Source organism: Dreissena polymorpha, chromosome 7 (assembly GCF_020536995.1).
Source record: "Dreissena polymorpha isolate Duluth1 chromosome 7, UMN_Dpol_1.0, whole genome shotgun sequence".
Classification (NCBI taxonomy): domain Eukaryota; kingdom Metazoa; phylum Mollusca; class Bivalvia; order Myida; family Dreissenidae; genus Dreissena; species Dreissena polymorpha.
Genome location: NC_068361.1, coordinates 103,709,513 through 103,722,011, shown reverse-complemented (window position 1 = coordinate 103,722,011; position 12,499 = coordinate 103,709,513). Strand labels below are relative to the sequence as shown.

At 33.2% G+C, this 12,499-nt stretch overlaps 1 long non-coding RNA gene across 1 annotated transcript; it reads right to left on the bottom strand.

The window, feature by feature from the left end:
* Positions 1 to 11,884: 11,884 nt before the first annotated feature.
* Positions 11,885 to 12,499, bottom strand: LOC127836964 (uncharacterized). The gene is made up of 2 exons (XR_008029021.1): positions 12,353 to 12,499; positions 11,885 to 12,055 (listed from the first exon to the last, which is right to left on the bottom strand). It is a non-coding gene; the product is annotated as an uncharacterized LOC127836964 (long non-coding RNA).

Sequence of the window (12,499 nt, the reverse complement as noted above, 5' to 3'; positions counted from 1 at the left end):
AATTGTGATTGAGGTAAGCTTGTTGTTTATAGTATATTTACTTTTTAGCTCGACTATTATATATGAAATATATATAGTGGACCTATCCTACTCACCCCGGCGTAGGTGCCCGCATTGGAATGTTTGCGTACCACCTCAAATATATTTCCTATGTCCATTGACATATTGCTATTATATTTTGCATACTTCTTTACCAACATAACCCCAATCTATAAACAAGAGCAGACAACTTTATCAAGCATTTTAACAGAATTAGGCCCTTTTTCACTTAGAATATGCATATTATAGATAAATCTATGTTAAAGTTTGCATACATTACCACCTTAAATATTTTCTATGTCCCTTGACATATTGCTTTCAAACATGTATTTTGCTTCTTAACCAACATGACCCCAATGTATAAACAAAAGCAGATAACTGTATCAAGCATTTTGTAACAATTATGGCCTTTTTTTTCACTAAGAATAAGCATATAATTGATAAATCTATTTAAAAGTTTGCGTACCACCTTTAAATGGCCACAACTTCTTTATTATGCTCCCCCCAAATTTTTTAAGGGGGGAGCATATAGTCGCCGCTTCGTCTGTCCGTTCGTGCAAAATTTTTGTCTGGGCTATTTCTCAGCAACTAATGACTGGAATTCAATTAAACTTAATGGGTAGCTTCACTACCAAGAGGACACATGCATATTATCAGCCGGTTCTGGTCGGATGATTTTTCACAGAGTTACAATGTATGGCCCTTTGAAATTTTCCATTAACTGTACATATAATGCGATCTACCTGTTGGCGTATTCGTTATAACTTGGAAAAATCTACTTTTTGATTAAATCACGAAAAAGTGATGTTTTTTATTGTGCAATCGCTATAAACACGTGGCTTGGCCGGAAGTACATGTAGCTTTAATAGCAACCACAAGACAATTCACCCCCAGGAGACAATTCAAGGGCTAGACAATTCAAATTAGATTTTTCATAACCCAATTTTTCAATTTTGGTAATCATTTTTTTCGTACCCAAATGTATTTCGTACCCAAAATTGTTCGTACCTAAAAAAAAATTTGTACCCATTATTTTCGTACCCAAATGTTTTTTGTACCCAATTTTTATTGTACCCAATTTTTTTCGTACCCCTTTTTTTTCGTACCCAATTTTGTTCTTTCCCATTTTTTTCGTACCTAAATTTTTGTTCGTACCAAATTTTTTACGTACCAAATTTTTTTTTTCGTACCCATTTTTTTCGTACCAAAATGTTTTTTGTTCCCAATTGTTTTTGTACCAAATTTTTTTTTTTCGTACCCATTTTTTTCGTACCCAAATGTTTTTCGTACCCAAATTTGTTCGTACCCATTTTTTTTTCGTACCAATCTTTTTCGTACCCAAATTTAATCGTACCCAATTTTTTTTTCATACCCATTTTTTTCGTACCCAAATAAAAAAATTCGTACCCAATTTTTTAGTACCCAAATTTGTTTCGTACCCAGATTTTTTCGTAACTAAATTTTTATTTGTACCCATTTTTTTTTACCCAAATAGTTTTTCGTACCCTTATTTTTTTAGTTTCCTTTATTTTTTCGTACTCTAATTTGTTTTCGTAACCAAATTAGTTTTTTTCCTGCCCATATTATGTTCGTACCCATTATTTCTTTGTACACAAATTTGTTCGTACCCAAATTTTTTTCGTACCCATTTGTTCGTACTCAAATTTTTTTCGTACACAAATTTGTTCGTACCTAATTTTTTATTCGTTCCCATTTTTTTCGTACCCAAATAGTTTTTCGTACCTTTATTTTGTTCGTACCCTTTTTTTTCGTACTCCAATTTGTTTTCGTACCCAAATTTTATTTCTTTTTCGTACCCACTGCCCACATATTTTTTCGTACCAATTTTTTTTTAGAAATATGGAATGAGTGATGTATTGGACGTCATCATTGATGACGTTCATTCGAACGAATGATAAAGGGGGCTAAGTTTCGTTAAGTTGAGGCATATAGCCGCGATTTGAGTTTCTTGAAAACTGGCCCAGCACGTTTGCTGAAATTTGACATGTATATGGACAAGAATGCGATCTACCTGTTGGCGTAGGCGTTATACCTGGCAAAAATCAAGTTTTCGAGTTTTTTGTGTTTAAATACTTTTATGGGAAAGGGCACGCGCACAGATAAACATTGTGACGTCACTTCACAAACAGCGTTAGACATCCGCCATCTTGTAACGCGACAAAGAAACTCAGTGTTATTAATTCAATAAACACAGAAAATATGATTGTGTTTAATTATCATTAATACAAATGTCTATATTTTGTGCAGCGGATGTTTATTCAGACGGATACGACAGAATTACGTAAGTATCATTGTGTACTTTACAGTAGATTTTACTACGGAAGAAATTTATTATATCTCACTCAGTCACTGACAAAATGAGCTTGACACATAAACAACAACCGGATCGGATTTACATCCACATAATATTGTGCGAATCCGATGCAATTCAAATTACTAATGTTTGATAACGTTTGATGAATTCGTTATATCAATATGCATTAACTTTCAAGGGGAATAATTATAATTGAAATGTGCGATTCAATGACAGTGTTATATTGGGATAATTAGTCGTTTAGCCGTAACAGATAAGTATTTAGTTTGTTGTGTTTCATTTTCAACATAGTTTTACCGTTTTTTCCTTAAAGTAAAACAGTTCAGTCGTCATTATATCTTGAATTTTAAATATTGAAATACATGTCGGATATTTCATATTTTCGGACGTTGCTACGTAAGCTAGTTGTCAACATAATTATTAAGATACATATTTACCTTTTACCATACAGTTGTGCAGCTGTTGTCTACTTAATGACGCGCTGTTTAATGTCTATAATGTTGTTCTGCCCGTGATGATAATAAGTCTTTAAATCAACAAACCCCAGCAATGTCAATGGTCTGTCAACATTAGAAAAATATTAGCTAAAGAAACTTCAGCGTACAATTTATATGGTATTGACATACCTGTACTCTGAAGCCAACTCTGTATCGAAAGTCAACCAGAGTCGTAACATATTTATGTCACGCTATAAATCAAAGAATACTCATTTTCTTGGATACATTTCTACATATATTGGTGAATGAATATAAATTACTGCATCGAGGAATATTTTAAGGTTTAAATGTTTCAAATGCATCTAACAATAGATGAAAATAACTCTCATCAGTCTGAAATTCACAATTTTGAAGCCATTGTCGCTTTGTCCAAGACTAGTTTTCATTTGGATACTGTCGGATCATCCTTGACATCTTTTGCTGATATTGTAAACATTACCTTTGTTTTCTGAAATCTATTATTTGTGATTAACAACATACGTCTGGTGAATTATAAAACTGATTTCAGTGTGAATCGGGTAGTTTTAAATATTTACTTTGAGTTTGTATTTACACTACAATTTGTTAACAACACAAGCCAGAATATTCTAAAATACCGGGAAATGTCATTCTGAATTTGAAAACACTTGAGCACATGGTATACAAATATACAAATACAAATTTTATTTTAAGTCAGTTTGTACATAACAAGTATAACATTAATATCTACATTTTCACAACAATAACACGTATACTGAAAGCGCTTGGACAAAGCGGAAAGAATCCGGGTATTTCGGACCAGGGTATTTCCGGGACAGATTTACTCAATATGCAAAGGAAAAATATGATATGCCTAATCGACAATTTCAATTGAGTTTCGGAACGCATGGTTTTATTTTTCTATGCGTAATCGGCAATTTTACATTGGGTATTTACACAAATGCGCACCTAATCTGTAGCTCTGTTACAGTAATCTGTGAAACAACGTCATTAATAAAACAAAAAAATATGTTTGACCACAACGGTGGCTAATAATGTTTAGGAAAAATTACAAACAATATAGATTTATCTATAACATAACATGTTAGAATTTTATCATGCATTTATAATCACTCATAATGAGATTTCAATATACAGTTACATGCATAGACAGTTTTTTTAAGCCAGTGCCTTTTGAATTCAGAAAATAAGCAAGATAAACCATAAAATTGGGAAAAATAGATAGTAAACCATAAAATGGAGAAAAATGAGGCATTATTAATATGATTATAAATAACAGAATCACAATAATATTGTTTTTAAGTGCACGATTTAGTGCATTTTTAAATTTATATTATAAAATGCTGCTTGAATTTCTTTTTACCTTTCATATGTAAAAAAAGAAATATTATCTGCTAGTGCAAAATATGACTGGTCATTTCGTAGCAAAAGAGAAGAAAATAAGTGCATTAAATAAATGAATTAATATTTTTGTATCTGGAATAGTTGTATTTTAAATCGATCCTCCACCCTATTATGGCCGAATAAGGGCTAAATTGCTTTCCAACTTGAAATGAAAAGGCATATTGGTTGATCGTGTAGCGTTTATGTGCAAAATTTGAGGGCCAATTGATAAAGCTTGTTGATGCCAAAACAGGTCAATATGCCAACCCTGCATTGAAGCCTAATATGCATTTATCTATTATTATTTGGGCACAAATAATTTTACTGTGTGAAGACCCTACATAAAAATGCTGATTTTTTTCTTACTTGGTACCTGGCGACACACATTTTCAAGTCTATTTCATTTAATTTGGCATAGATATTTATAAAATTGGGATCGTATGAACCAGTAGTCATAGTATAAGCAACATTGAAGCCTAATATGCATTCATCTATTATTATTTGGGCACAAATAATTTTACCATGTGAAGACCCTACATAAAAATGCTGATTTTTTTCTTACTTGGTACCTGGCGACACACATTTTTAATTCTATTTCATTAAATTTGGCATATATATTAATAAAAGTGGCATTGTATGAACATATCGTCATAGTATATGCAACATTGAAGCCTAATATGCATCATCTATTATTATTTGGGAACAAATAATTTTACCGTGTGAAGACCCTACATAAAAATGCGGATTTTTTTCTTACTTGGTACCTGGCGAATCACATTTTCAAGTCTATTTCATTAAATTTGGCATAGATATTTATAAAAATGGTATCGTATGAACCAGTAGTCATAGTATAAGCAACATTGAAGCCTAATATGCATTCATCTATTATTAATTGGGCACAAATAATTTTACTGTGTGAAGACCCTACATAAAAATACTGATTTTTTTCTTACTTGGTACCTGGCGACACACATTTTCAAGTCTTTTTCATTAAATTTGGCATAGATATTTAAAAAAATGGCATCGTATGAACCAGTAGTCATAGTATAAGCAACATTGAAGCCTAATATGCATTCATCTACATGTATTATTATTTGTGCACAAACAATTTTACCGTGTGAAGATCCTACATAAAAATGCTGATTTTTTTCTTATTTGGTACCTGGCGACACACATTTTCAAGTCTATTTCATTTAATTTGGCATAGATATTTATAAAACTGGCATCGTATGAACCAGTAGTCATAGTATAAGCAACATTGAAGCCTAATATGCATTCATCTATTATTATTTGGGCACAAATAATTTTACCGTGTGAAGACCCTACATAAAAATGCTGATTTTTTTCTTACTTGGTACCTGGCGACACACATTTTCAAGTCTATTTCATTAAATTTGGCATAGATATTTTAAAAAATGGCATTGTATGAACCAGTAGTCATAGTATAAGCAACATTGAAGCCTAATATGCATTCATCTGTTATTATTTTTGGCACAAATAATTTTACCATGTGAAGACCCTACATAAAAATGCTGATTTTTTTCTTACTTGGTACCTGGCGACACACATTTTCATTTCTATTTCATTAAATTTGGCATATATATTAATAAAAATGGCATTGTATGAAGTTATGAACATATCGTCATAGTATTCAGGGGTGGCGAAATCAAATGTCCGAGTTGCCCGAGTCGTACATTTGCTTGTCTGGGCAACTGATTTTTTTCAATTAAGTTGTCCGTGGACAACAAGTTTTTTAAAAGTCGGGTCCAGGTATACAAAAAAAATACATTGTATTAAAGCTGTAATTAAGTTTTACAAAACCGGATTTTGACATGCGATTACATTGTCAGTGCTATTTGCGGAGCAATCAAGTTTTAATACGGGCACTCTCCTGCGCAGTGATCTCCCTAATTCTATAAGAGACCAGGAGCATGCCGCATTTTAAACATTTGGCCCGACTGTTAGACAGTGTACAGACTGGTTTCTTTATTTTTACAATCAGACGGAAATAAAAAGTATCAAAGTAAGATAATCAAAACACGGTCTACCTTGTTATTTAAGACGACTTTAATGGTAAAAAATGGAACTTTTTTTTTTAATCTTCAACAACGGAGCAGAAACCCGAAGCTTTGAGCAGTCCACCTCCCAAAAAAACTAAGAAAGATTATGATAAAAAATATTATCTAAGTAAACGCACCAGAACTTTTCAAGAAACTTGGCTAACAGATTTTCAATGATTACACATGTACCAGTTGATGATAATCAAATTGCTACCAGTAGCGGAGCCTCAGTCTGACAGGGCTCAAAATTAACTTTTTTTTCTACTTGCAAAACATTGCGAGCTGCTTTATTACCAACTCGCAAAATCAAAAACAGACTCGCAAATTTTGCAGTGTGTTCACTCAGAAAACAAAGTTTAAGTGTTAGTTTGGGATATTTTTAATGGGTTTTCAAATATTGAAAAAAATCAGCTATGATATTGTGTGTTGAGTGCGACGTCACCAAAATACAAATCAACGGTTAACTTTACTTTATCTTTTGTATTTTTATTTCCGTCTGTAGGCAAAATGAAACTAATTATGTTTGGCTTCGACGCCATGTCTGTGCAAGTTCAATGAACAAATGTGAATAGTCAACTGTTTAACGTTCTTTGTTCCAATACTATCCGCTTATCTGTACTATAAGTATACCAGTCTACATACAAGGTGCGCGCTTCTGCATACATAGACGTTCTATAAATTGACCTACGGTTTAGCGTTCATGCTGTTGAGTGCATTTATATTACTAGTTTTTTCCCACTATTTCTTTACTCGCAAAAAAATACTAGTGGCTTAAAACTTAACTCGCAATCAGTATTTTTCACTCGCATTTTGCGAGTGTGCGAGTGTTAATTTCGAGCCCTGGTCTGATGAGGTCCACATATTGGACTAGTTTAATTTGTTAAGATTACGATGTACTATGTTCAACACATGTTTTAATTACACTAGCTTTGCAAGATTAAAAGTTTTAGAAAGTCTTTATATTGTTTATAATATACTGCTATAATGAATGTACTATTGAAATACAACTATAAACAAAATAAGAAAATCATACTCATTTTGGTATATTCCACAGTGTTTTACATTAATCAATAAATGCGTTTATAATTTATATAAACATTAACGGACAAGTGTTGTTCAGCAACGGACAAGTTAAATTTCCTAAATGGTTGTCCGTGGACAAGTTTAGTTTTTTGAGATTTCGCCACCCCTGCAGTATAAGCAACATTGAAGCCTAATATGCATTCATCTATTATTATAGTATAAGCAACATTGAAGCCTAATATGCATTCATCTATTCTTATTTGGGCACAAATAATTTTACTGTGTGAAGACCCTACATAAAAATGCTGACTTTTTTCTTACTTGGTACCTGGCGACACACATTTTCAAGTCTATTTCATTAAATTTGGCATAGATATTTATAAAATTGGCATCGTATGAACCAGTAGTCATACCCTTGTCAAAAAAGTGAGCAAAATCCGGTTATAACCCAGTTTTAAACTGGGTTTAACCCTGCGGTATTGGCACCGAGCTAAAAGCGAGTCTTTTAAACACACTTTTTGCTTACCGACTTGGTTTTATCTGAGTTAAATCTTGGTTTAACTCGCTTAAAGCCAACATAGTGGGTTTTTAACCGTCTTAAGTGGGTTTAAAGTGAGTTTTCTTCAGCTGTGTTTAACTCTGTGGTATTTGCACTGTGCTAAAAGCGGGTTTTTTCAGACACGCTTTTAGCTTACCGACTGGGTTTTTTAGCTTACCGACTTGGTTTTTTAGCTTACCGACTTGGTTTTTTCTGAGTTAAATCTTGGTTTAACTCGCTTTAAACCAACATAGTGGGTTTTTTAACCATCTTAAGTGGGTTTAAAGTGAGTATGATTTTCTACAAGTTGGTTTTTTGAGGTTTTTTAAACATGCTTAGACCAACTTCTGTCTGTGGAGTTGGTTTTAAGTGGGTAAATAGTGTGTTTTAAATGTGAGCTATAAGCAGGCTTAACACGGTTTTTAAGTGAGCAAAAAGTGAGCTGAAAGCAAGCCTTTCTTAGTTTTTTTTCACAGTGAAAACATGCTTTTAACTCGCTTTAAACCTAGTTATTAGCAGTATTTTATCTGTGAAGAAAACATTTGTGGGTTTTGGTAAGTTGGTTTTTTGTGGGTTTTAACAGTGAGTTTTTCTTAAGAAAGTAGTTTTTTTTAGCCTTTTGTGGGATTTTGCAGTGTGAAAAAAATAATTTTGGACTGATATGTTCTAAAAAAAAGGTTTTTGTGAAGCAATTACAACAGTTCATTATAAGCCCCGTGTGGTTTAAAGGAAAAAAAAGGCAATGTGTATGATATTATGTTTATATGACAAAAATAGTACACCGCAAAATAATACAAACATATTATTTTTACAGTACATTATACAATAATAGACATTTATGGAAGATTTTAAAGCAAAAGGTTAACGGCAGTGGACCACTGCGGGGGGAGTATTTAGACCACAGCTGCTGCAGAGACCTGGATCTCAGCTGTTGGAGGTACCTGAACCGCAGCGGAATGAGGAACCCGGATTTCAGCGTATTGAGGGACCTTGACGGCATACGGTGGAGGGACCTGCACAGCAGCCACTGGAGAGACCTTGACAGCTAGGGGACCTGGACGGCAGCCAGTGCAGGGACCTAGACCTGATCTTGGCGGGTGGAGGGACCTGGAAAGCAGCTGGTAGAGAGACCTGGAAAGCAGGTGCTGGAGCGACATGTACCATTGGTGCTGCTTGTGTCCTTCTCCTCTTGAGGATCTCTTACGCCAGTTGATCTGCAAAGGATTAATACCAAAACACTTTCAAAAGGGCAAGGCATTCTTCAAACATGTTAATTGGTTATGTTTTCATTCCACTTAACTATGAAATATTGATGTTATGGTAATCTTGTTGCTTTCATAATAATGCATTTGAGTCATTTGCTTGTTGTTTTTGTTTGTTTATTTTTGAAATTTTAATCCCGTGATCACATGTGACTTAGCACTTTTCATCAATTATTAAAAGAAATTGTGTTTGGTAGAAAATGCAGTTTGAAAATGTACCAAGATGCATGGTCTCATTTGGCTGTGTGGACTGGTTGCATTTTAAATGCAATAACCTGTATAGTTTACCTCTCAACAAATCCAGCTTTCTTGGTCAAGGACAGGGCGAGGTTTCCCCACTCTTGTTCCCCTCAAGTTTGCCAGATTGTGCAGGGTAAAAACCAGGTATAAAAGTCCATACATCAGGCAGGCGATGATGCACATTCTTTCCAAAGGATCTTCCCATCAATGTAAATTTTGCCTGGTGGAAAGAGTTTAACCTTCAAAATTAAAATATGTAAGTTCTAATTAAGTATGAGGGAAAGGAATCCGTTCAGTAATACCAGAAATAGCTATTCATAAAATTTAAGATGACAATAACCATGAAACACATATTCACTGTACACAACATTTACACTTTTTCATGTGTAAGTTTATCTATTTTTGCTTTAAATTGTGTTGTTTTTCCTTTAAATTGCAATATAATAACTTATCCATTTACATTTCCCAGTGACAATACATAAATATGATAATGATCATAATTAATTCAATAAACTTAATAAAAAAAGGGATGAAGAAATGACAATACAAACCTGTTAAAACTGTTCTTCAGTATTCCAAAAAAAACAACAGGCAGTTCAACCTCCTTTCCAACCAACTTATTATGTGATTTCCACATTGTAGTAAAAAACACATTGTTTTCATCACACAATACTTCATTCACGATTTCGACATTGTTAAATCACGCGTAACGAGACTGCCGAGATAACGCGAGATCAAGGGTTCGGGGGGGTTCTGACAGTATTCGCTCTACAGTAGACACCTTACTTATCCGATATTTTGACTTTATAAATAGAATAAAAGCGATAAATTGCCGATTTATTACTATTAAAAACAATCATTATTTTTATTATAACGTTCAACGACCATCTGCTCATTAATAGTTCAGTATCATTGTAATTAACGGCTCCGTAATTAACTACCGGTACTGACAAAAATAACAAGATCATACCTTACTCATGTTTCTGTACTGTGCGCTGAAATGTCAGAAATTAAAACAACTCCAGACTATTATAATTTTTGAGTGCAAGTTAATTTAAACCCACCCACTAATTAAAAATAAACATTTTTATTATATTAGCTCATTTTTCTAAATTTTCAGAAATAAAAACCAATTGGTATTTGCACATTTCAGTAAACACAAGACTACTTTATTGTTAAATTTGTAAATTGTATAATAATCTATATATTTTTATTACTTCTGGTGCAAGCACAACTTGTTGTGTTTTTAATATACATAAAAATCTATTGTTGACAACTATAATATTATTTTAGATCATAATTAAGCAAAAGTAAGTCCCCAATTCCAAGCTTGCCCCGGCCAGTTAAACCGGTAGAGTGCTGATCTCTGACTCACTCATGGGTTGGTAAGTTTAAGCCTCAACTCGGGTTCATCTCTTAGAAAAAATTACACTTTAGGCTACCCTGTCTGTAACCAAAATTGCAGTTGAGGGTCACCGGCATACATGAATCAAATACATTGTAACTATGTGCTTATGTTAACATTTCCTGAAGATTCAACCACTGAGCAGGATTACTAAGTTAAACCCATTTTATTAATGAAAAACTTTAAATATACTATCAGATGTATTCAAGAAGACAAACCAACTGGTACCTACTAGTACTATCATAAGGAACATCATCCATTAACCATTTAACCATCTATACTTCCAGGTCTTTTGGCTCTGCTACACCAACAGGAATAAGCGTTCGGTTAATGTTTTCTGTGTTAATCATAGGGATTACAATTTATAATATTTCATCCCAACAACAAAATCTTTACAATGATAGTATTCATTTTACAGTCCGGTTTTACTTCTATTAGGTTAAAAACTAAATAGTGAATCAGTTTTTGAGATGAGCTTGTACCAAACACACACACAAGCTCCTGCACATACACACACTTTAATGAGCAAATATTTGAACTGTCACAGTTATTACTTGTTGGAATGTCTCAGACTAACCAGCATATACAAGCAGTCTTCACTTTAGCATTTTTGAACAACTAACTGCAGCCTGAATCTTTATGCTTTAATAGAACAGATTAAAATACCCACTAGCCCGACAATATGAATCTGGAAACTTTAATAGCCCAAATTTAATACATATCACTAGCCCCGGGCTGTCGGGCTAGGGGTTAGCGTCAAGACTGTAAAAGCAATAACAATTCTTCAAACATTGATACTTGTCTTCTTTTGAACAAATCTGCCATGACTGGTAGTTAATTGGGATAGCTTAACACGCAACCAATTAAGGATGACTGTGATGCAGGTGAACGTTTCACCCATATAGATATTAAGCCAATGGACATTTGACCAGGGACACTTATTTTAATTCAAAGTAAATGTTTTCTTAGCAGTGTTAATAGTCATGTCAACACATCACATGTTATGGTAAATGATTGCATGACAACATTGGATGTGAAGCAACTTTAACCACCATCCATTTTATTATATTTCTGAATGTGTAGGATATTTTTTAATGAAGGGTATGAAGTAGACACACATCTGAAGTATCTTTATTTTATTTTTTCAAAGAACATAGTTATGTAATTGTGGTGATGTATAATAATTATTGCAAGAGTTAATAAAATTCCAGGTGAAGAAATCTTGAGCTTCATGCAGCATTAGATACTCAGTACAGTATCCCAGTTTCTGTTGACACTGTGAAGTGTGATATTCCTGAAAAAAAGTTTCTAGAAGTTATAACAATAAACCATTCAATAACATTTAAATACAGCAAAGTTATCTGTTTTAAAATAATTGTTCTTTTTAAAGAAAAGAAATTTACCAAATGCCATCAAACTTCTAATTTGCCCAAACTTAACAAATAAGATATTTTTCCATACCCCACCCGCTTTAGCATGTTTCGTTTTTAACTATTTTAAACACAATAAAATCGAAATAAAGCATAAACATGAACGACAATTATATCAAAGATACTTAGCTAATTAAAAAAAATACAAAAAAATATCATACCATATAAGTTATATCTGCAAATTATTGGGAAATTATGATTGCTTCAACATAGAACTGTATGCAGACGCACTGCAGTAGATTATCGAGTACCCCCCCGACCTCACTAAATCCACTCAGAGTTGTCTCCCTTAAAATAATGTCGAAAAG